The 22,526-nt window shown below is 37.8% G+C and overlaps 1 long non-coding RNA gene across 1 annotated transcript; it reads right to left on the bottom strand.

Annotated features, from left to right (window-relative positions):
* Window positions 1-1,235: 1,235 nt before the first annotated feature.
* On the bottom strand, window positions 1,236-22,287 carry LOC113835959. The gene is made up of 3 exons (XR_003485861.1): window positions 22,237-22,287; window positions 21,024-21,133; window positions 1,236-1,281 (listed from the first exon to the last, which is right to left on the bottom strand). It is a non-coding gene; the product is annotated as an uncharacterized LOC113835959 (long non-coding RNA).
* Between the last annotated feature and the right edge of the window lie 239 nt (window positions 22,288-22,526).

Here is a 22,526-nt window from a genome sequence, read left to right as displayed (position 1 = left end):
TTTATGCACCACTCTTGTTATTATCAGTGTTATACATTCAAAAATATATTACCTGATTTTAATAATTCTTGAATACTTTGCTACCTAAGAGTTCACATAATACAGTATTGATTAGTGTATCATGTAGTTACTATAACTTTCTTGCAGTATCCATTAACTTGTAATATATTCAGAGTTTTTTTATTTTACCACATTTTTATTGGGCTATATACTTTAACACAGAATTAAGAACAGTTGACCAAAATCTATGTTTGAAAGGGCCTACAGGTATACGTCATCCAGGAAAAGAATTTTTATAACTTGTTAATATTCTCTCACTGCATATTCAATAATTGATAGTCTTTGATTTTGACCCTAAAAATCTTTCTGCTATGAAGCAAAAGGCACTTGGAGGATCTCTCTCTACATCAACATTAAATATGTACTCTGAATATCAGTAGTCTTATTTGACTCTGAGTTCAAATGTCTCTTGGCAAAATAGTGAAAGTGTTATATGTCAAATGATGAAAAATCCTATGAAGAAAATAAAATCGTCTGAGTGACATGTAGAAGGCAGTATTCTATTCCAGATGAACTGAAGTAGTACTTTTTTGTTGGCACAACTAGCCTGTAATTAATGCCATGGAGACTTATTATTAATTAGGAAAGCTTGACCTTAGCTTAGATTTTTCTCAACTACCTCTTTTTTATTGTTAGCTGATTTTTATCTTTTCTTAAAAATTATTTAACTTTTTCAAAATTTAATTTTGTAGCAAGCTTGCTTCACATGTCAATCCCAGCTCCCTCTCCCTCGCCTCCTCCCCTGCCTCCCACCAACCCCCCCAACCTCCCACTCCATTCCCCATCTGCTCCCCAGAGAGGGTGAGGCCCTCCATGGGGGATCTCAAAAGTCTGTCATATCATCCATAGCAGGGCCTAGGCCCTCCCCCATGTGTCCAGGATGAGAGAGCATCTCTCCATGTGGAATGGGCTCCCAAATGTCATTTGTATTCCAGGGATAAATGCTGATCCACTACCCAAGGCCCCATATATTGACGAGGCCCCCTCACTGATACCCATGTTCAGTGGATCTGGATCAGTCCTATGCTGGTTTCCCAGCTATCAGTCTGGAGTTCATGAGCTCCGCCTTGTTCACAGCAGCTGCTTCTGTATGTTTCACCAGCCTGGTCTTGACCCCTTTGTTCATCACTCCTTCCTCTCTGCAAGTGGGTTTCAGGAGTTCTGTTCAGTGTTTAGCTGTGGGTGTCTGCCTCTGCTTCCATCAGCCATGGGATGAAGGCGCTAGGATGGCATATAAGGTAGTCATCAATCTCATTATAGAGACAGGGCATATAAGGTAGCCTGTCCACTATTGCTTAGGTTGCCAGTTGGTGTCATCCTTGTAGATCTCTGGGAATCTCAATAGTGCCAGATCTCTCCTCAAACCTATAATGGCTCCCTCTATTATGGTATCTTTCATCCTGCTTTCCTCTATTCTTCCCCTGACTCAACCTTCCTGCTCCCTCAGATCCTCCTGCCCCATCCTCTCCTCCCCCTCTCTTCTCACAGCTCCCTCTTCCCTCCCCCATGCTCTCAACTACCTCTTATAACTTATATTAACCCATATTTTTAAACCTACATCCGGCCATATAGCTTGTTACCTCATCTCCATACTAAGTATCCTGCTTATTGTCGAATCCACCCCTCTTCTTCACAGAATCGTCTCTCTCCCTGGAATTCCTGCCTATTCTCTTTGCCTAGATATTTACCTCAAATTCACATCTTTATTACACCAATCATAGCACTGTGTCTTCACAGAGTGTAGAAATATATGGCAACAATGGACAAAAGGACTTTTTTCTACATGATTTTTAAACAGAGACTAAAAACAAATAAAGGCCAGAGAGGAGAGTCGTCCAAAGTAAAGGTACCTTAGGAGCCATTTTAAGGCGTTTACCTTTTATTCAAGGGATAAGAGAAGGTTTTGAAGAGTCGTAGAGGAGGCACATAAACTGACTTGCAAACACAAACAAGTTGTGTGGAAGATGGTGTTTAGGAGGCTGGAATGGAACAGAAGTGATGCACTAGTGACGTTGGCAGTCTGGATTAAAGTCAACAGTGGATGGTGACTTATTCCAGGGAAGTACTAAAACCTCAGCTTTAGAATCAGCTGAAACATTGCTAAATCACTGATAACTGATCTATATCTTCACTTTTGTATCAGTAAATCTGAGTCGTCCTACAGATTTTCAGGCTGGGTTATACTGGTAGTCTGGGAAGACTCTGAGAACCACTTAATGTTTAAATTCTTAATGCATTCCAACATCAGAAACAGATGTGCTGCATGGTTAATTGGGTGTGGGATGTGAGTCAATGGTGATAGCCATGATGGTTTTTAAAATTTTTATGAAGAACCGGAAGAAGTGAAGTGACTGAGAAATAAGTTTTATTTACAATATTGAAGGTAATCATCTAGTTTGGATATTTTAAGCTTTTTTTTGACCCCACTGGACTTCCAAATCTAGATGTGATGTAGGCCTTGGAAAATAATTTTCAATTACGAATGTGCCCTTATCTCCTAGCTGTATAGTATGCCATGGTGGGGAATCAGTAGAAAACCCAGAATTTGAGCAAAGAACTTTAGGATTCAACCATGATTCTTTTCTGGTGCTACAGTCTTCTATCTTGTACTGAAGGCATTGAACTTACCAAGGCCCCATAGTATATATAGTCTTTGACTGATTCAATTCATTCTTACCCTTCCATCTGCCTCCCTCTCTCTACACACACATACATATTCATATATACACACACTAGAGAACCCCGGGTGAAACAATTGAAAAGAATGTTTCAGTGTTTCTTATCTGTTAATAAAGTATTATAGTTTTCTAACAACATAATTTACACTTAATATTAAAATTTCAAATAATGCAACAAGTAAAATTTACTCCCAACAAGTTCCATCTTTATAATAATTGCAGTTGTCCACTTGATGACTATATTTTTGGAGTTCTTTCCTTTCTCATGGACTGTACCATGCCTTTTCTTTTGGGCCACCAACCAGCTCCCAAATCATGACATGGAGACAGTTTTAGTTATGAATGTTTGAGCTAGATTAGGCACATTACCAGCTAGCTCTTTTAACTTAAATTAACCTGTTTCTTTTTATCTACTTTGCCTCAGGGCATTTTGCCTTTCTTTGCTTCTTTCTTTCTTTCTTTCTTTCTTTCTTTCTTTCTTTCTTTCTTTCTTTCTTTTTCTTCTGTCTTTCTTTGTGCGTATCTAACTGTTACTACTTCTGTGTTTGGCTGCCTGGTGGCTGCCTGGCTTGCCCTGGGCATGTCACCTCATTTCTCTTCTCTACTTGTTCTTCTTGATTTCTCCTTCTACTTATTCTTTTTGCCAGTGAGTCCCACCTATCCTGTCTTTGCCTAGTGATTGGCCATTCAGCTCTTTATTAGAGTAACCAGTTGTCTTAAATTGGCAAGGTAAAATACCTGCAACACATCCTTACATGCTTAAATGCTTATCCTTACATCTTTAAAGACATGCAGTGTAAACAAATGTAACATACTTTTACACAACTAAAGTAATATTATGCAGCATAAAAATGTAACACATCTTTACATAATTAAAATAATACTCTACAACAATGGCCTATATTATTATGCCTAATATAAATATATGAACTCCTTTCTATAGCAATAAATGCATGTCACTTAAAGAGAAGTACAGCATTTTATTGACATTAAGTTGTTACTATACTGGTTAGCATATGTGCGTTGTGCAGCTTTGAATTCCTGTATGCTAAATTTATATTTGGCAGCTCCTAAGGCTAGAATCTCTTAAGTGGGATTTCTGGAACAAGTTATTCTTAAAAATCAGGAAATTTGGGATCAGAAATACTTTTCAACAGTCATAAAAGTGTAAGCATGCTTAGAATTCACAACCAAGTCTATGGTTTTCATCGAGGTGACAGACAGAGTAATTCCTTTAAAATACCTATTACACAGGACAAGTTCTATTCACGGGACTAACTTTATATAGTCTACTGGGCTACAGCTTAAGCAGAGCCTCAAATGCACTGTTGCAATCACCTACTTCAGGAGAGAGGAAAACCTGTGAATGGGTTAATCTGCTTTAAACTTTTATATATATATTTCACACAATAATGGGAGTTCAGAAGGATTCTTGTGAGCTTCTTGATGATGGGACAGAGGTAAAAATCACTGTGTGGCTTTTTTTTTTTATTTTTTGAGATTGTAATATAATTAGATCCCTTTCTCCGCTGACTTCCTTCCTGTAAAGGTATGAATTCACGAAAAAGCCTCTTGCACGTGGCTTTGTTATCTCCCCAAATATTTGAGAAAGTTTGGGATTTTCATGTTGTAGCCTCTCTAAACAGTCTGCAGCTGACACCCAAATTCCAGAAGCACCTGGACTCCAAACACCACAGGACTTACTGCCCTAGACCGGGTGACTTTGACTTCAGGTCGATCCTGCCACACATGTGTCTAACAATCCCATGTGTGTTTCAGACAGCTCTCTCTCTCTCTCTCTCTCTCTCTCTCTCTCTCTCTCTCTCTCTCTCTCTCTCTCTCTGTCGCTGTCTCTGTCTCTTCTTGTACCCTCATAGGATGTGGGACTTCTGTACAGCCCCTCTCCCCAGGCTGCTACTTTCGGCTCATAGCCACAATGTAGTTCTCTGATTCAGACATACTTTGCCTCACAGTTCACTGACACTGTCAACAGATTTGTTAGAAAATTAGTTTGTTTAGGAAGGAATTAGTTAAAAGAAAGAGTTTTTTTACGCATTAAAAAAGGGAAACACTACTATAATGGAGAGAGTTATATCTGGGATAGGAAGAAAAATATACAAGGTGAATCTAAAATAACTTATTGCAGAAGAATGCAAGAAATGCTGAAAAGGCAAACAAAAACTAAACTAAAGCAACAGACAAAAACAGAAAGCCACCTTGATGAAAGCACATGAAAAGGCCAGGGACCCAACTGCCAGGATTTCCAGTGGGCAGATTGAAACAATTGCTCAATAAAATTAAAAAACATTATACATATTAATTTGTGTTTTAAAGTATAAAAAAATACATGACTCTCTACTGAAATAAATAAATGCAGGAGAATGAACAAATCTTTGATACAGAAAAATTCCAAGTAATTTATGTAGTCAATTTTTCATAAGGTCCTGCAGTTCAGTCCCTCAGCCCATAAATGTGGAATGAGTATAGAGAACTTTGCAAGAACAGAATAAGGAACAGGGCAGAGAAGGAAGATTTTCTATAGTGGAGAAACTCTAACATGAGCAGTAGCTTCAGATAAGCAATAGTAGTTGTAGTATCATGCTGATAGCAAGCATTCTGAGTATAGAGCTTCTAACTCTGAGGACTTCATCATCTAGTGTATAGCCCCAGTGTGAGTATAGGAAACACATGAGATAAATCAATTAAGGTAACATTTTGTACAATACCAGCACTCCTCAGAACTATCAAAATTATTAGAAAGTATGAGAAATATCTAAAGGAGGCCAAGAATCATGACAACAAAACACACAAAATGTGGTGTTCTGGTTGGAATCTTGAAACAGATAAAGGAAGAGGATGAAATCTAATAAAGTATAAAACTTAATTACTAATAACAAATGGAGTTATTAATGTGTCAGAGCCAGGTCCCTTCCACTTAGTTAACTGGTGGATAGATGGGAAGTGTACCTCATCCTATTTGGTTGTTAATTTTTAATTTATATAAGATATTTTAAAACATTTGAAAACTATTTTTGTTGGAATTTTCTCCAGAAATTTTCAAGTATTCTATAAATACTTATTTTTATTCCCTTTGGTTCTAAATCACTGTAGCCATCTCTGCTTGATAATGTTATCATAATTATTTTACTCTTGTAAAATATATGAAAATAAATCTCTTTAAAACATGTATTTTAGAAACTTGCTTACCTTATTTCCTTTATAGTATATTAATTAACAAGTTACTAGATATATAATGTTTTCTTTCGTTTTTTAGCTAACAAATCCAACCTTACGTTTTTTCAGTTCTCTCATCATTCACAGTATTTAGTCATTTTAATCGGGTAGTCCAAATTTGGTTTAAAGAAAGACAACAAAGCAGAGCAAGTAAACAGTATTGGGATTTAGCAGGAGAAAGCATATCAAACATATGTGACAGGTCAAGTACTGTGCTAAGCATCAGTTATGGCACAGTGAATGAAACAGCCAATTGCCTTCCTCATGGGGTTTCTATCCTAATTGGAAATGAGACTTTGAAAAACGGAATCAAATTCTGTTAAGTACTGTGATGAAAAGGGCTGTCTGTCAGGGGAACTGAGCTGTTGGGGGTGTGTGTGGGGTGGGGTGGAGTTTAAGTAGTTATATGGAAGCCTTGCTTATGGAAGTAATTACATTTAATTGGAGGATGATAACAATTAATTAGGTCAGTGTTTTTCATCAGGACTACTTGAAAAATTGTGGGAGGATTGAAGTTTGTCAGAATAACGACATTTGCCCCTAATAAGCTGTGTGTGGCTTCTAAGGTGACAGCTGTACTGCAGTGTGTGAGAGGGTACCATCCAATGATTAGCTCCCAGCCTGCACAGCTTTCCAAATTCCTACAAGACATTTTTTTATGTAAGATGTACAGCTTATCCACAAGAATACCATTCTCTTAATATTTTCAATTTTGATAGCCTACAATTGGTTTTGGCCTGTTGTCTCCATTTTAATTGAAATGATTTTTATCATTGATGATATATGAAGAGATATACTTTATTATTATTTCTCCTAATACAATTTGTCAAGTGTGCACCCTTATCTTTGCTCTTTCACCTTCCTGCAGTACCCCTATACATGGCATCGTGTACTCAAATATACTCTTGATGATAGGGCTCAATATCAAGTGAGACCACTAGATTTTCCAGCACACAGTTATGCCCCAATATTTACAAACAGAAATATATGGTATATTATCAAACACCATTTTCTGTTGTTTCTTCTTAATGTTAAATTTTAGGCATAAAATTTAGGCATAAAATTGTACTGTATACAATTTTAAAAATTCAAATGAGTTAGAGACTATATGATCTACAACTTTTGTTCCAGGAAAGAAATGATAGTATTGCAAAAGTAGTCATAACCAGGGAGTCCATGTAGAACTTGATATATATCTTAAAAGCTTGATGGTTCCTGTTTATACAAGTTTCTCTTATTCCTCTTCTGCCATTTTGCAATTTGAGTGGCTACAGTTTTCCAATTAAAGTTATATTTCACATTCCTTTATCATATGCAAAATACCATAATGTGTTTTGACACATTGTATCATAAGACTTTAATTTTGATTCTCGCTGATGTCTTCTACATAGGAAATTTTATTTCAGTCTTCTGTCTTCTGATTTTCCTATCCTTCAACACACAGTTTTTAACTTTTTGCTGTAAATTTAGCCTTGGTAATTGAAAGTAGTTTAAATATTTGTGCTGTGTTTTCCTTAAGTCTTCTGTGAAACATGCACAGGTACTTATATATACTGAAATATGTTTTATCTTAACTTAAAATTATTTACTTAATGATTACACCATTTAAAATAATATGTTAAAATTAAAAATTGATGTTTAGTTGTGGGTATCTGCTTCTATTTCCATCAGCTGCTGAATGAAGGTTCTAGGATGGTATATAAGGTAGTCATCACTCTCATTATCAAGGGAGGGAATTTAAGGTAGCCTCTCCACTGTTGCTTAGATTATTTGAGGGTGTCATCTTTGTGGATCTCTGGACATTTCCCTTGTGCCTGATTTCTCTTTAAAACTATAATGGCTCCCTCTATTATGGTATCTCTTAAGTTTCTCTCCTTTATTTCTTCCACTGACTCAACCTTCCTGCTCCCTTATGTCCTCCTCACCCCTCCTCTTCTTCCCTTCTCATTCTCGTAGCTCCCTCTCCCCTCCCCCATGCTCACAATTTTCTCAGGAGATCTTGTCTCTTTCCCCTTCTCCAGGGGACCATGTATGTCTCTCTTAGGGACCTCCTTGTTTCCCAGCTTCTCTGGCAGTGTGGATTGTAGGCTGGTAATCCTTTGCTCTATATCTAAAATCCATATATGAGTGAGTAAATACTATATTTGTCTTTTTGTGACTGGGTTACCTTGCTCAGAATGGTTTCTTCTAGTTCCTTCAATTTCAAGATTCCATTGTTTTTTTTCAGCTAGGTAGTACTCCATTGTATAAATGTACCACATTTTCTCTATCCATTCTTCAGCTGAGGAGCATCTAGGTTCCCTCCAAGTTCTGGAGATTACAAATTATGCTGCTATTAGCATAGTTGAACAGATGTCCATGTTGTATGAGTGTGCATCCTTTTGGTATATGCCTAAGAGTGCAATTGGTGGGTTTTGAGGTAGACTGATTCTCAATTTCTGAGTAACCTCTGTACTGATTTCCAAAGTGGCTGTATGAGTTGGCACTCCCACTAGCAGTGGAGGAGTGTTCCCCTTTCTCCACATCCTCTCCAGCATGAAATGTCATTGGTGTTTTTGATTTTAGACATTCTGACAGGAGTAAGATGGTATATCAGAGATGTTTTGATTTGCATTTCCTTGATGGCTAAGGATGTTGAATTCTTTCTTATGTGTATTTCAGCCATTTTATATTCCTCTATTTTAGAATTCTCTATTTAGTTCTGTACCCCAATTTTTAATTGGATTATTTGGTGTTTTGGAAACTAACTTCTTGAGTTCTCTGTAAATTTTGGAGATCAGCCCCCTGTCAGATGTGGGGTTGATTAATACCTTTTCCCATTCTGTGGGCTTCTGTTTTGTCTTGTCAACTGTATCCTTTGCCTTACAGAAGTTTCTCAGTTTCAGGAGGACCCATTTACTAATAGTCGATCTCAGTGTCTGTGATACTGGCATTATGTTCAGGAAGCAGTCTCCACTACCAATTCATTCAAGGTTACTTCCCACTCTCTCTTCTAATATGTTCAGTATGGCTTTATTTATGATGATGTCTTTGATACATTTGGACTTAAGTTTTGTGCATGGTGATAGACATGGATCAATTTGCAGTCTTCTACATGCCAGCATCCAGTTATGCCAGCACCATTTGTTGAAGATGCTTTCTTTATTCCTTTGTATAACTTCAGCTTCTTTGTTAAAATCAGGTGTTCATTGGTATGTGGGTTAATATCAGGGTTTTCAGTTCAATTCCATTAGTCTATCTGTCTATTTTTGTGTCAAAACCAAGCTGTTTGCAGACTTTAGATCTGTGATAGAGTGTAGGGAGACACTGTAGCCCTGCCTCCTAGTAACCCCGATAGGTGTGCCAGAACATGCCATGGGAAGAACATGCTCCAGGAGTACACAGAATCATCAGGAGAATAGATGTTTCAACTGTGGTAGAATGGGTCATATAAGGATAAATCGTACAAAAAAAAATTCTAACAATTCCCCACGTGAAAGGTCTGTGCCCTCTCAGTTATGCAGGAGATGTGGTAAGGGAAGACACTGGACTAATGAATACAGATCGACTAGGGACATGCAAGGGAACCTGTTAACGTCGGGAAACTCTGAAGGGGGCCTCCAGCAGGTCCCCACATTGAGAAAGGTCTGATCATTCACAGTAGCAGTGGGAGACAATCTCTCACAGGACGAATAGATAGTTCCTTGCCTATTGTGAGAAATGGTACTGCTCTAGATGGCAGTCTGAATAGTGATGAAGATTCAAATGTGACTGGAAAAAATGAGAAACGCTTATTTTGGCAAGCTTCTATTAATTATTCTAGGCCTCAGAAATAAAAATTAATGGTAAAGTTATCAAAGGCTTAGTAGACACTGGGGCGGATGTGACTGTTATTACTCAAAAGTCTTGGCCTCAGACATGGCCTCTTAAAGATGCTAATGTACAATTTTTAGGAATTGGTACTCTATCTAGAGTTTGACAGAGTGTTAGCTTGGTGGTCTGCATTGGACCGGAAGGACAGAAAAGGAGACTGAAACCATACGTGGCAGATATAGCTATAAATCTCTGGGGTTGTGATCTCTTACAGCAATGGAATACTCAAATTAACATCCCTCCAATGTCAGATAGGAATTCTAGAAAATCGCTGAATAGTGGGAAGGATCGGGTAAAATGCCACGGAAAATGGTTACCAACTCTCCAGGCTGTACAGAAACTAAATACAAATGATAGGCCTTCAGAGGAACCAAAGCCCTGCCATTAAAATGGCTTACAGATGATCCTGTCTGGATAGGGCAATGGCCTTTGACCTCTGAAAATCTAGAGTCTCTAGAAAAGTTACTACAGGAACAGCTAGAGGCTGGTCACATAGAACAATCTATCAATCCTCCTGAATTCTCCTCTATTTGTTATCAAGAAAAGTCAGGTAACTGGAGAATGCTGACATACCTGAGAGCCATAAATAAGGTAATTCAACCTATGGACTCTCTACAGCCTGGAATGCCACTGCCTTCCTTAATACCTAAAGGATGGCCTATCATAGTAATTGACTTGAAAGACTGCTTTTTCACTATACTATTACAAGAAAGTGATAGAGAGAAATTTGCATTTACTGTACCAACTCTTAATAACTCACAGCCAGTTCAGAAATACCAGTGGAAAGTTTTACCTCAGTGGATGCTAAATAGTCCTACTTTGTGTCAACACTTTGTACAACAACCTTTAGAAATATTCGTAAAAAAATTTCCACAATCTCTTGTTTATCATTATATGGATGATATTCTTTTATCAGTTTCTAATAAGGAAACTTTGGAACGTATCTTTGACATTGTGAAGGAAGTTTTGCCTAGATGGGGGTTACAAATAGCCCCAGAAAAGATACAAAGAGGAGATTCTATTAACTATTTATAATATAATATAGACTTACAAAGAATTAGACCACAGAAGGTGCAAATTAGAAGGGACCGTTATCAAACTCTCAACAGTCTTCATAAGCTACTAGGAGAAATTTCTCAATTACAGACGATTATTGGTGTAGAAGGACATGACTTAAAGCATTTAAAAATGGTGCTAAAAGGTGATAAGGACCTAAACAGTCCACAAATATTATCTGCTGAGGCAGAAAAAGAGTTACAATGGGTAGAAACAGAATATTGGATGTGCATGTAGATCAGATAAACCTTGATTTAGACTGCATTCTGGTCATCTTGCCATCCAAAGAATATCATTCTGGAATTTTGATGCAGAGGGAAGACACTATATTAGAATGGATATTTCTGCCACATAAACAGAATAAAAAGTTAAAGAAAAGATTTCTGATTTGATTTTAAAGGGCAAATTAAGACTTTGTCAGCTGACTGGAAAAGATCTAGCAGAAATTATAGTACCTTTAACTAATGATGAAATTTCTTCCTTATGGAAGGATAATTTATACTGGCAAATGGCTCTTACCGACTTTTGGGGAACAATTAGTAACAACTATCCCAAAACTGACAGAATTAAATTCATAAAAAAGACAGTCTGGATTCTTCCACGCATTGTAATACAAACTCCCACTGTCTTACTGGAGTTCTTACTGTCTACACTGACACTAGCAAATCAGGTAAGGCTGGTTTATAAAGCAGGTGAGGTAAGTAAAGTAGTTCAAAGTCCATATACATCTGTACAGAAAGCAGAATTATATGCAATTCTCATGGTGCTTATGGATTTCACAGAACCTCTTAACATAGTTACTGATTCCCGATATGCAGAGAGAGTTGTCTTGCACATAGAGACTGCATAATCCGTCCCTGATAATACTGAGCTAACCTTGTTGTTCTTACAATTGCAGGAAACAATCAGAAACAGAAGTAATACTACATATAATATAAATATCAGATCCCATACTAGTCTGCCAGGCCCACTAGCACAAGGCAATGACGAGATTGATCGTTTATTAATTGGCACTGTGCTAGAAGCCTCAGAATTTCATAAAAAGCATCATGAAAATAGCAAAGGTTTAAAGAATGACTTCTCTATCACTTGGCAACAAGCCAAGAAGATAGTGAGAAACTGTCCTACTTGTTCCTTTTATAACCAAACTCTGCTGCCAGCAGGCTGTAATCCTAAAGGCATTCAGAGGAATGAGATCTGGCAAATGGACGTCTTTCACCTTACAGAATTTGGAAATTTGAAATATGTGCATCAAACCATTGTCACATTCTCAGGTTTCCAATGGGCTACTGTTCTCAACTCTGAAAAAGCTGACTCCGTTATTACACACCTACTAGAGTTGATGGCAGTTATGGGCATACCTGCACAGATAAAAACTGACAATGCCCCAGCATGTCTCCACAAAAATGGAATAGTTCTTCAAATATTATAACATAAAGCATGTTACAGGTATACCACACAATCCTACAGGACAACCAGTTGTTGAGAAGTCTAATAGGACACTTAAGGAGATGCTCCATAGGCAAGCTGGTAAGTCAAAACCCCCCAAACATAGGTTGCATAATGCTTTATTGATACTAAACTTTCTTAATGCCAAAGGACAAACAGCTGCCGAAAGACACTGGACTATGGAAAAAAAATGCTGAACTGAATCAACCAGTGTACTTCAAAGATGTACTGACCTCGGTATGGAAATCCGGACATGTGTTACGTTGGAGTAGGGGTTTTGCATTTGTTTCCACAGGAGAAGAAAATCTTTGGATACCATCAAAATTGATCAAGAGTCGAGATGAAAAAGACAACCCTCTTGACAAGGACGACTGACAGGTATTTACTGAGGTATATCTCATGAACTAAATGAAAGCCTCCCAAAGGAATGGGAAGTGCTTTGTTTTTATCTTCACAGGAAAACCCACCTCCAGAAGTCAAAGGACACTGTACAAAAGGAATGTGCCACATGGTAAACTTTACAGCTGTCTGTCAAATAACTCTATTTCTCTTCATTTCCCACTCCCTATTCAATTAAATCAACGCTGGATTTAGAGTTGGATTTGGCTTTCCTCCCCTAAAATCCAAGAATGTTATTTAACTAAATTTTAAAGTTTCTGTGTTATATCAAGAAGCCAATTGATGTAATACAGAATAAATGAAAAATAAGAGGACTATCTTTTGTCTTTTCTTGGCTCTTTCTTTCAAGGCCTACACCCTCTCATAATTGTCGTTTTTCAATGGTTGCCTTTCCCAGTACACATACATGTGCAAGCAAACATTTCTCTGCTTACACTTATGTTTGAGTCCCATACAGCCAATGAAGACCTGTCTGATAACAATCCCTGGATGCTCTGGAAAGGAATTGGGCCATACTTCTTCGACTGAACTGGATCCAACTTTCTCTGTTTCGACTGACACTCTGACCAGAGTCTTGAGTACTGACTTCAATTAAGTTGAGGATTTCAACCTAGAACTTCAATCAAGCAAATCCCATCTAACTTGGACTGGAGATAACCCATTAGAGACATTCCCTGTACTAACATTTTTTCCCCCCACAGGACCCCACAAGGATACCAACGTCCCATTTCAGCAGGAAGTAACTTAGAAGATACTATGCCCCCACTCCCCATTATTGTTTATTAGGGTAGTGTAAGCCTAGTTAGGAATAACTTTCTTATTGTTTAGAGTCGGGAATGGAAGGAGGTGTTCAAGTTAGACAACCATTCCTCATGACCTTAGGCTTAGCCAGAATAGACATAGTTAGGATGTGCAATAGCAGATTATTGTATCTTCTCATATTTCACCTTTATGATTGTTAATTTTGGATGTTTTACACCATTAAGTTTTAATCTTCTTTTAGACTAAAAGGGGAATTGTAGGGAGACACTGTAGCCCCACCTCCTAGTTTCTCCGAAAGGTGTGCTGGGACATGCCCATGAGGGCGTGATCAGGGGAGGTCTAAGATGACACGGGAATGGTTCTTAAGGGACCAAGCACATGTAGATACCCTTCTCTCTGGTCTGGCTGCCTTGCTGCCCCTGGCACACTCTGGCTTGCATTTGGGCTGGTGTTTTTCTGAATAAAGAAATCTTATCCTTACGGACTACGGACCATCTTTGAGCACATGCAGCATGCAATAATCTACAATAGAGCTTGAAATCAGGGATGGTGATGCCTCTGGAAATTCCTTTATTATACAGAGATGTTTTGACTATCCTGGGTCTTTTGTTTCTCTATATAAAGCTGAGAATTTTTCTTTCGAGATCTGTGAAGAACTGTGCCGGTATTTTGATGGGCATTGCATTGAATCTGTAGATTGCTTTTGGCAAGATTGCCATTTTTATTATGTTGATTTACCTATCCAAGAGCATGGGAAATCTTTCCATTTTCTGGTATCTTCTTTAATTTCTTTCTTTAAAGACTCAAAGTTCTTGCTATACAGGTCTTTCACTATTGCAGAGAGGGAGGAGTAATGAGCAAAGGAGTCAAGACCAGGCTGCTGCTGAAACAGCTGAACAAGGGGATCTCTTGGTCCCCAGACTGATAGCTGGGAAACCAGCCTAGGACTGATCCAGGCCCCATGAACGTGGGTGTTGTGAGGAGTCCTTAGAAATCTATGGGGCCTCTTGTAGTAGATCAGTATTCATCCCTAGCACAGTAATGGACTCTGGGAGCCCATTCCACATAGAGGGATACTCCCTCAGTCTCGACACATGGGGAGGGCCTAGGCCCTATCCCAAAGGATATGACAGACTCTGAAGATTCCCCCATTGAAGGCTTCACCCTCCCTGAGGAGCAGAAAGGGTATGTGATAGGTTGGATTTTAGTTAGTGGGGGACATGGGAAGAGGGTAGGGAGTGGGAACTGGGATTGACATATAAAACAATCTTGTTTCTAATTTAAATAAAAAAATGGAAAAAAGTAAAAAATATTTAAAAAATTAAAAATTGAATGCTTATTTTGTTCAAAAATATCCAAGCATCTTTGTAGCATATATCAGAGATCTCCAGGACTCATATACTGATGAGCGCATTAGATATGCAAATAAGTTCTTTGCTTTTCCTGAATTCTATGAACTAAAAAAGCTAGCTTTTACAAGCAATTCACAAAATTATGTAATCTCTGTTCTTGGATTCAGTATCTCCCTTTGTCCATCTTAGGCTAATTAAGGCTAAGTCTGTGTACCATTGTAAAAGATCATGTGCACAAATGACTAATAAATCTCCTAATGGCATGTCTGGATCAACAGGCATTTTCACTTTTTACAATATTATATTCTTCTATGTCAGCTACTTCATGCAGACACCACTTTGGAAAATTTTTCATAAAGCACATATTTATTTTTACATATGAGTTCTTTTAAATAATGTTGCAAATATCCCATGTAGAAAATTGAGAATACTCTGGAAATATAAGTGAATAAAAGATATAATCTTCTTCAAGGTTATTAACATCTTGGCATATTTTCTACCCATATACACACAATTACATACATATTTTACCATATCACGTTTATCTGAACACATTAATTGAGTTGACTGTTGGTTTTATTCATGTTATTACAGTCATCACTCAGATGTTGGGAAGAAATCTGTGGCAATAGTCAAGGGCAATGCTGTCTTATTATTAAGTTAAAGAACAATCAACAAGGATACTCAGACAGATTTAATTGATATGAGAGTTTGTGCCTTGTCTCATTGTAACATGCTGTGATGTGTTTAGTGGATATCCCTGGGAGGCCTGCTCTTTGCTGAAGAGAAACTAAGGAGGAGTGGATCTAGGAAAGGAATGGAGAGAGAGGAAATTATGGCAATGACACTGGAAACAAAAATTAAAAATTAGAACAATAAAGATGGGAAATAGGGTGACTAGATTCTCATCAGGGTCCTTGGACAAATGCTTACCCCCACAGCTAGAGCTCGGTCACATGACTAAAATTTAATCTTGAAGAAACTAGATAGTAATATCCTTTTCCTTCTTGCAGACAGACAAAAAATCTAGAAGTTTATTGCAATATTTCAGATAGGAGAATATAATGGCTTGTGTTATTTGTTCACTAAACACTATCTGAGGCTAGCAGTACAGGAAAGAATAAAGCAAAATTTATTTCTTCATGAGGCTGTTTAGTGATAGAGACAAGTAGAGCAAGAATAAAATAAAATAATTGAAGAACCCTCTGACAATTTTTTATTTGTTTCCTTGGGTGTACACAGGTATGCCCAGGTACAGGTGCATTAGTGTGTATTTGGTGGCTAAAGGTCAATGCCAACATCATCTTTACTCACTACCTACCTATTTTCTTTTTATTTTTGCTTAGCCTCTCTCACTGTACCTGGAGCACACTGATTGGCTAGGTCGACTGTTCTGCAAGCTGAAGGGACCTCCTGTCCCTGCATCCAAGCACTGGGAAAATAAGCACATCCCACAAGGCCTGGTTTTTAAATGTGGGTGATGGGCATCTGAACTCAGATCTTCATTCATGAGTAGCCAGCACATCACAGAATGAGACATTTAATTGTAAATAACTAAGATTGACAAAGTAAAAGAAAAACAGAATAAAGGAAAATAGAGTGATAGTTGGTAGGGGAATATATACATATGTATGTATGCATGTATATATCATATATGTGTGTATGTAGATATACATATATATTAGATTTCTCTATATGTCTGTATGGTTGTTTATCAGTGTATCATATATGAATGCATATATGTAGAATGTCTAATTTCATTTTACAATGTAATTAGTATATTTTGATCAATTTCTACTAGATGAACAGCTCTGGAAACCCACTTCCATTATTAAAAGCCATTTGTTGCTGTGACAATTTACCTTGTAAAACCAACTTCAGAAAGGGTTTATTTTGTCACATAGTTCCAGGGGGTAGTCACGATGGTGAATAAGTCATAGTTGACAAGAGCTTCAGATCACTGGTTGCACTGTGTGTGCAGTCCACAAGCAGAGACAAATGAATATAGTTCTCAGCTTGCAGTATCCTCCTTGTAATTCATGTATTTATTTTACATCTCAGCAGCAGCCTCCTCTCCATCTTCCCTCCCCAGTCTCTCCTCCTTATCTTCTCCACTCTCACTCCCCCAACCACTCCTCTGTTACTGTTCAGGAAAGGGCAGGTCTCCCATAAGTATCAATAAAACATGGCACATCAGGTTGTAGTAAGACTAAGCAGCTCTCTAGGTATTAAGACTGGGAAAGGTGACGCAGTATGAGGGGTAGGGTCCCAAAAGCCAATAAAAGGGTCAGAGACAGCTTCTGTTACCCCTGTTAGGAGTCCTAGGAGGAAACCAAGCAATATAACATTTATAAAAACTGTAACATATGTAGTGACTAGGTCAGTCTCATGCAAGATCCCTGGTTGTTGGTTCAGTCTATGTGAGCCCCTTTTAACCAAGGTTAGTTATTTGTTTGAGCCTTGCTATGGTGTCCCTTGACCCCTCTGGCTCCTACACTCCTTCCTCAACTCTTTAGCAGGATTCCCAAAATCCTAAATCCTAATCTCTCTCTCTCTCTCTCTCTCTCTCTCTCTCTCTCTCTCTCTCTCTCTCTGGATTTTTCTAGACAGGTTTCTCTGTGTAGCTTTTTAATCCAGGCTGGCCTTGAACTCAAAGAGATCAGCCTGCCTCTGCCTCCCAAGTGCTAGGATTAAAGACGTGCACCACCACTACCACCCAGCTTTTTTTTTTTTTTTGCTTTTTTTCATTTGGGTGTACATCTCTTAAATCTGTCTACACAGTTGCTGGATTGCACCTCTCTGATGACAATTGGGCCAGGCACCAATCTGGTCACAGGAGAAGGTTAGTTCAGGTTATTTATTTGCTACTTCTAGGAGGTAGGATCCTCCCTGTAGACTTATGGGAGATTCTCCTGCACCAGGCTTCTATTGGACCCTGAAATGCACCCCCTCAGCAGTCCCACTCAGCACCCACTCCCTCCATGCTCTATCCTAACCTTATCACTCATGTCCCCATCCCACCCTCAGTACATTCACAAAATCTCTTCTATTTTCCCTTCCCAGGGTGATCTGGGTCTCTCTGAGTCTGTGGATTGTATCATAGTTATTCTTTATGTTACAGCTAATATCCACTTATGAGTGAGTATATGCCATCTTTTTTTTTTCAGAGTCTGGGTTGCCTCACTTGGGATGAATTTTTCTAGTTCCGTCCATTTGTCTTCAAATTTCCTGATGTCATTGTTTCTAATAACTAAGTGATGCTCCATTATATAAATGTTCTAATTTTTCTTTAGCCATTCCTCCATAGATGGACATCTAGGTTGTTTCCATGTTCTGGCTATTACAATAAAGCTGCTATGATCATAGTTGAATATGTACCCTTGTGGTATGTTTGAGCATCCTTTAGGTATATGCCCAGGAGGGGTGTAGTTGGATCTTCAAGTAGATTGATTCCTAATTTTCTGGGGAACCACCATATTGATTTCCAAATCAGCTGTATAACTTGGCATTCCCACCAGCAATGGAGGAGTGTTCCCCTTGCTCCATATCCTCTCCAGCATGTGATTTTTATCTTAACCATTTTAACAAGTGCAAGACAGAATCTCAGAGTCCTTTCTATTTGCATTTCTCTGATGGCTAAGTATGTTGAACATCTCTTAAAGTGTTTCACTGGCATTTGAGAATCTTCTTCTAAGAATTATCTGTTTGGATGTGTACCTCAAATTTTGATTGGATTATTTGGTTTGTTGTTGTCCAGTCTCTTGAGTTCTTTATATATTTTGGAAATCAGTCCTTTGTCAGATGTAAGGTTAGGTGAAGATCTTTTCCCATTCTCTAGGCTGTCATTTAGTCCTAATGATGGTGATCTTTGCCTTACAGAAACTTTTCAATTTCATGAGGTCCCATTTATTGTCAATTATAGTACCTGTTCTATTGGTGTTCTTTTCAGGAAGTTGTCATATGTGCAAATGCATTCAAGATTATTTCCAACTTTGTCTTCTATTAGGTTTAGTGTATCTGGGTTTATGTTGAAGTCTTTGATCCACTTGAACTTAAGTTTTGTGCAGGATGATAAGTATGGACCAATTTGCATTTTTTAACATGCTCACATTCAGTTAGACCAGCAACATTTGTTGAAGATGCTTTCATTTTCCCATTGTATAATTTTGCTTTCCTTGTCAAAAAAAGGTATCCATAGATGAGTATACGTCTGTGTCTTCTATTTAATTGCGTTGTTCCTCCTGTCTGTTTTTATGCCAATACTATGTGGTTTTCATTATTGTAGCTATGGAGTAGAGCTTGAAATCAGGGATGGCAATACTTCCAGAAGTTCTTTTATTGCGTAGTATTGTTTTAGCTATCCTGGATTTTTTTCTTTTTCCATATGAAGTTTAGTATTATAATTTCCGTAAAGAATTATATTAAGATTTCAATGGGGATTACAATGAATGTGTACATTGCTTTTGGTAAGATTGCCATTTTTACTATGTTAACTCTACCTATCCAGGAGCATGGGAGATCTTTCAGTCTTCTGATATCTTCTTTAATTTCTTTCTGCAGAGACTTGAATTTTTTGTCATACAAGTATTTCACTTGCTTGGTTAGCATTACAAGATATTTTATATTATTTTAGGTACTGTAAAGGATGTTGATTCTCTGATTTCTTTCTTAGCCCATTTATTGGTTATATATAGGAGGGCTACTGATTTTTCTTGAGTTAATCTTGTATTCACTAACTTGACTAAATGTTTTTATAATGTGTAGGAATTCCCTGGTAGATGTTTTTAGAGTCACTTATATATACTATCATATCATTGGCAATAATACTTTGACTTCTTCCTTTTCAATTTGTATCCCCTTGATGTGCTTTTGTTGTCTTATTGCTCTGGCTAGAACTTCAAATACTATATTGACTAGGTATGGAGAGAGTGGAAAACCTTATCTTGTTCCTGATTTTATTGGTATAATTTAAGTTTCTTTCCATTTAATTTGATGTTGGCAATTGGATTGTTGCATATAACTTTTTATTATGTTTAGGGATGCTGTTTGTATCCCTGATCTGTCTAAGACTTTTATCATGAAGGGTCCTGGATTTTGTCAAAGCATCTAAAGAGATGATCATGTGTAATTTTTTCTTTCACTTTTTACATGGTAGATTTCATTGACAGATTTTCATATGTTGAACCATCCCTACATCTCTGTGATGAAGCCTACTTTGTCATGATCTTCTTAATGTGTTTTTGGGTTCAGCTTGCTGGTATTTCATTAAGAATTTTTGCATTAAGGTTCCTGAGGGAAATTGGCCTGTAATTCTCTTTCTTTTTTGAGTCTTTGTGTTGTTTGGGTATCAGGGTCACTGTGGCCTCATAAAATGAATTTGGCAGTGTCCCTTCTCTTTCTGTTTTGTGGAATAATTTGAATAGTGTTGGGTATTAGCTCCTTGAAAATCTGGTAGAATTCTGCACTAAACCTGTCTGGCCCTGAGCTTTTATTTCTGGTCGGGAGACTTTTAATGACTGCTTCTATTTTCTTAGGGGTTATAGGTCGATTTAAATTGTTTATCTTTATTTAACTTAGGTATATGGTATCTATCAAGAAATTTGTTCATTTCTTTTAGATTTTCCTATTTGGTGGAATATAAGTGTTTGAAGTATGACCTAATGATCTCAGTTTCTACCAATAATTGGAAAAATGGGGGGTTAGATGAGTAAAATATGATATTTATCACAGCAAATATCTTTTTCTAAACATTAGAAGAGACAAAAAGGAGGGAGGACTATCAGGTGTCAAAGTGAGAGTAGCAGCAAGGGGCTGTTACATTTAGAGTAACTAAGTTAACTGTAAATATTTACTTTTAGTACATAATTAGAAAATTTAACATTTTTGTGAGTATTTGCAAATAATAACAAGGAGAAGATTGTTCTGAAGGTCCCATTCTCCCTATTTTAACATAGCTAGGAAAGAGGACATTATTTCAATGCAGAATCTAGATACCTACACAAGCATTTTTAAAAATTTTGTGAATTCAGCCCCTCTTCTATGTTTCCCCACATATTTGTTACTTTGAATTTTCTGCCAAAGAATTCTCAGTACCTGTCTTACTTTGTTTGTTTGTTTATTTTCTGTGAAGAAACACAGCAACTCCTGTAAAGAGAAAATTCAATTGGGGTGGTTTACTTACAGTTTCAGAGGTTCATTCCTTAAGCATCATGATGCAGAACATGGCTTCTAGGCAGATATAGTGCGGGAGCCGAGAGTCCTACATCTTGCAAGCAACAAGAACTAAACTGCCTGTCACAGGAAAGGAAGGATGAGCAAAAGGAACTTCAAACCAGCCCCCACAGTGACACACTTCCCCCCAAATTTCAGACCTCCTAATGGTGCCACTTCCTTTGTGGACATTTTCTTTCACCATAATACTTTATGTTTAGGAATAAATGGATACCTATGTAGTTTTTTGAAGCAGTTATAAAATTACAAATATATCATATACTGGAAATTTAGACAGAAACCAGAAAGACATTGAGAATTAAGAAGTAAACTCACTGGGCAGTGGTGGCACACAACTTTAATCCCAGAATTTGGGAGGCAGAGGCAGGTGGATCCATTTGAGTTCCAGGTCAGCCAGTCTACAGAGCAAGTTCCAGGACACCCAACAAAGTTAAAGAGAAAATCTGTCTTGAAAAACAAAAACAAACAAATGAACAAATAATAAGAAAATAAAGTTCTGTGTAACACAGAAATCAAGTAGTCAAGTCTCCAGTCATCTATTAAGGTTTATCCATACCATTCCTCTTATTTGCAATTTGGAAAAAAAAGAAGAATAAAGAGAAGAGGAGGAGGAGGAGGAGGAGGAGGAGGAGGAGGAGGAGGAGGGCAAAAAGATATTTTCCCACTAGATTTATTTGTGAAAGTCCATGAGGAGACTTCTGAGGTACATCATATATTCTCCTACCTACCTTCTGTCATTGCTGATACCACTCCCTTCTCCTCATGACTGTGGCACACACCTGACTTGCCTGTGCTACTCTGTGTGGCAGTCTTGAAGGATGTACTCATTGTACTATAGGAAGTCAGTAGTGTTTCATCTGGGTTGCCTTATTCCTTTTCAATTGTTTTTCTCATTCTACCTTTGCTCAGAAAACTTAAAGCACATTTGCAAATCAATGAGTGGTTATAACTGTTACGATAAATCTTTCTACCATAAGCTGCCTGAGCCCTACCGCCATGTGTGAGCTTTACGCCAGTTGCCCACCCGAGTTAGGGCCCAAATGATTACACAGAAACTTGTATTAGGTACAATGCTGCTTGGCCAATGACTAGGATTCCTCATCTGTTAGCTCAGTCTCAATTATCATAAACATATATTTTATAAGACTTATCTTATTAGACACCTTATTGGCGTCCCTCCTTGTCAGTGGATCACATCATGGCGCTGGAGCAGGAGCCGAGGGGAAAAAGGAGAAAACTTCCCGTTTCTCCTCGCTCAAATATGAGTCTCCTTGCTATGTCACTTCCTGCCTAGACCACCACTTCTCTACTACATCTCCCAGAATCCTCTTTGACTCCTAGTTCCGTCTAACTTGCTGTCTCATTGGCCAAACAGTATTTTATTCAACAATCAATAAGATAAACATACACAGTACATTCCCCATCATCTCCTCTTTTCTGTCTAAATAAAAGG

The sequence above is a fragment of the Cricetulus griseus genome, chromosome 5 (assembly GCF_003668045.3).
Source record: "Cricetulus griseus strain 17A/GY chromosome 5, alternate assembly CriGri-PICRH-1.0, whole genome shotgun sequence".
Taxonomy (NCBI): domain Eukaryota; kingdom Metazoa; phylum Chordata; class Mammalia; order Rodentia; family Cricetidae; genus Cricetulus; species Cricetulus griseus.
This window is presented reverse-complemented; position numbering and strand designations above follow the sequence as displayed.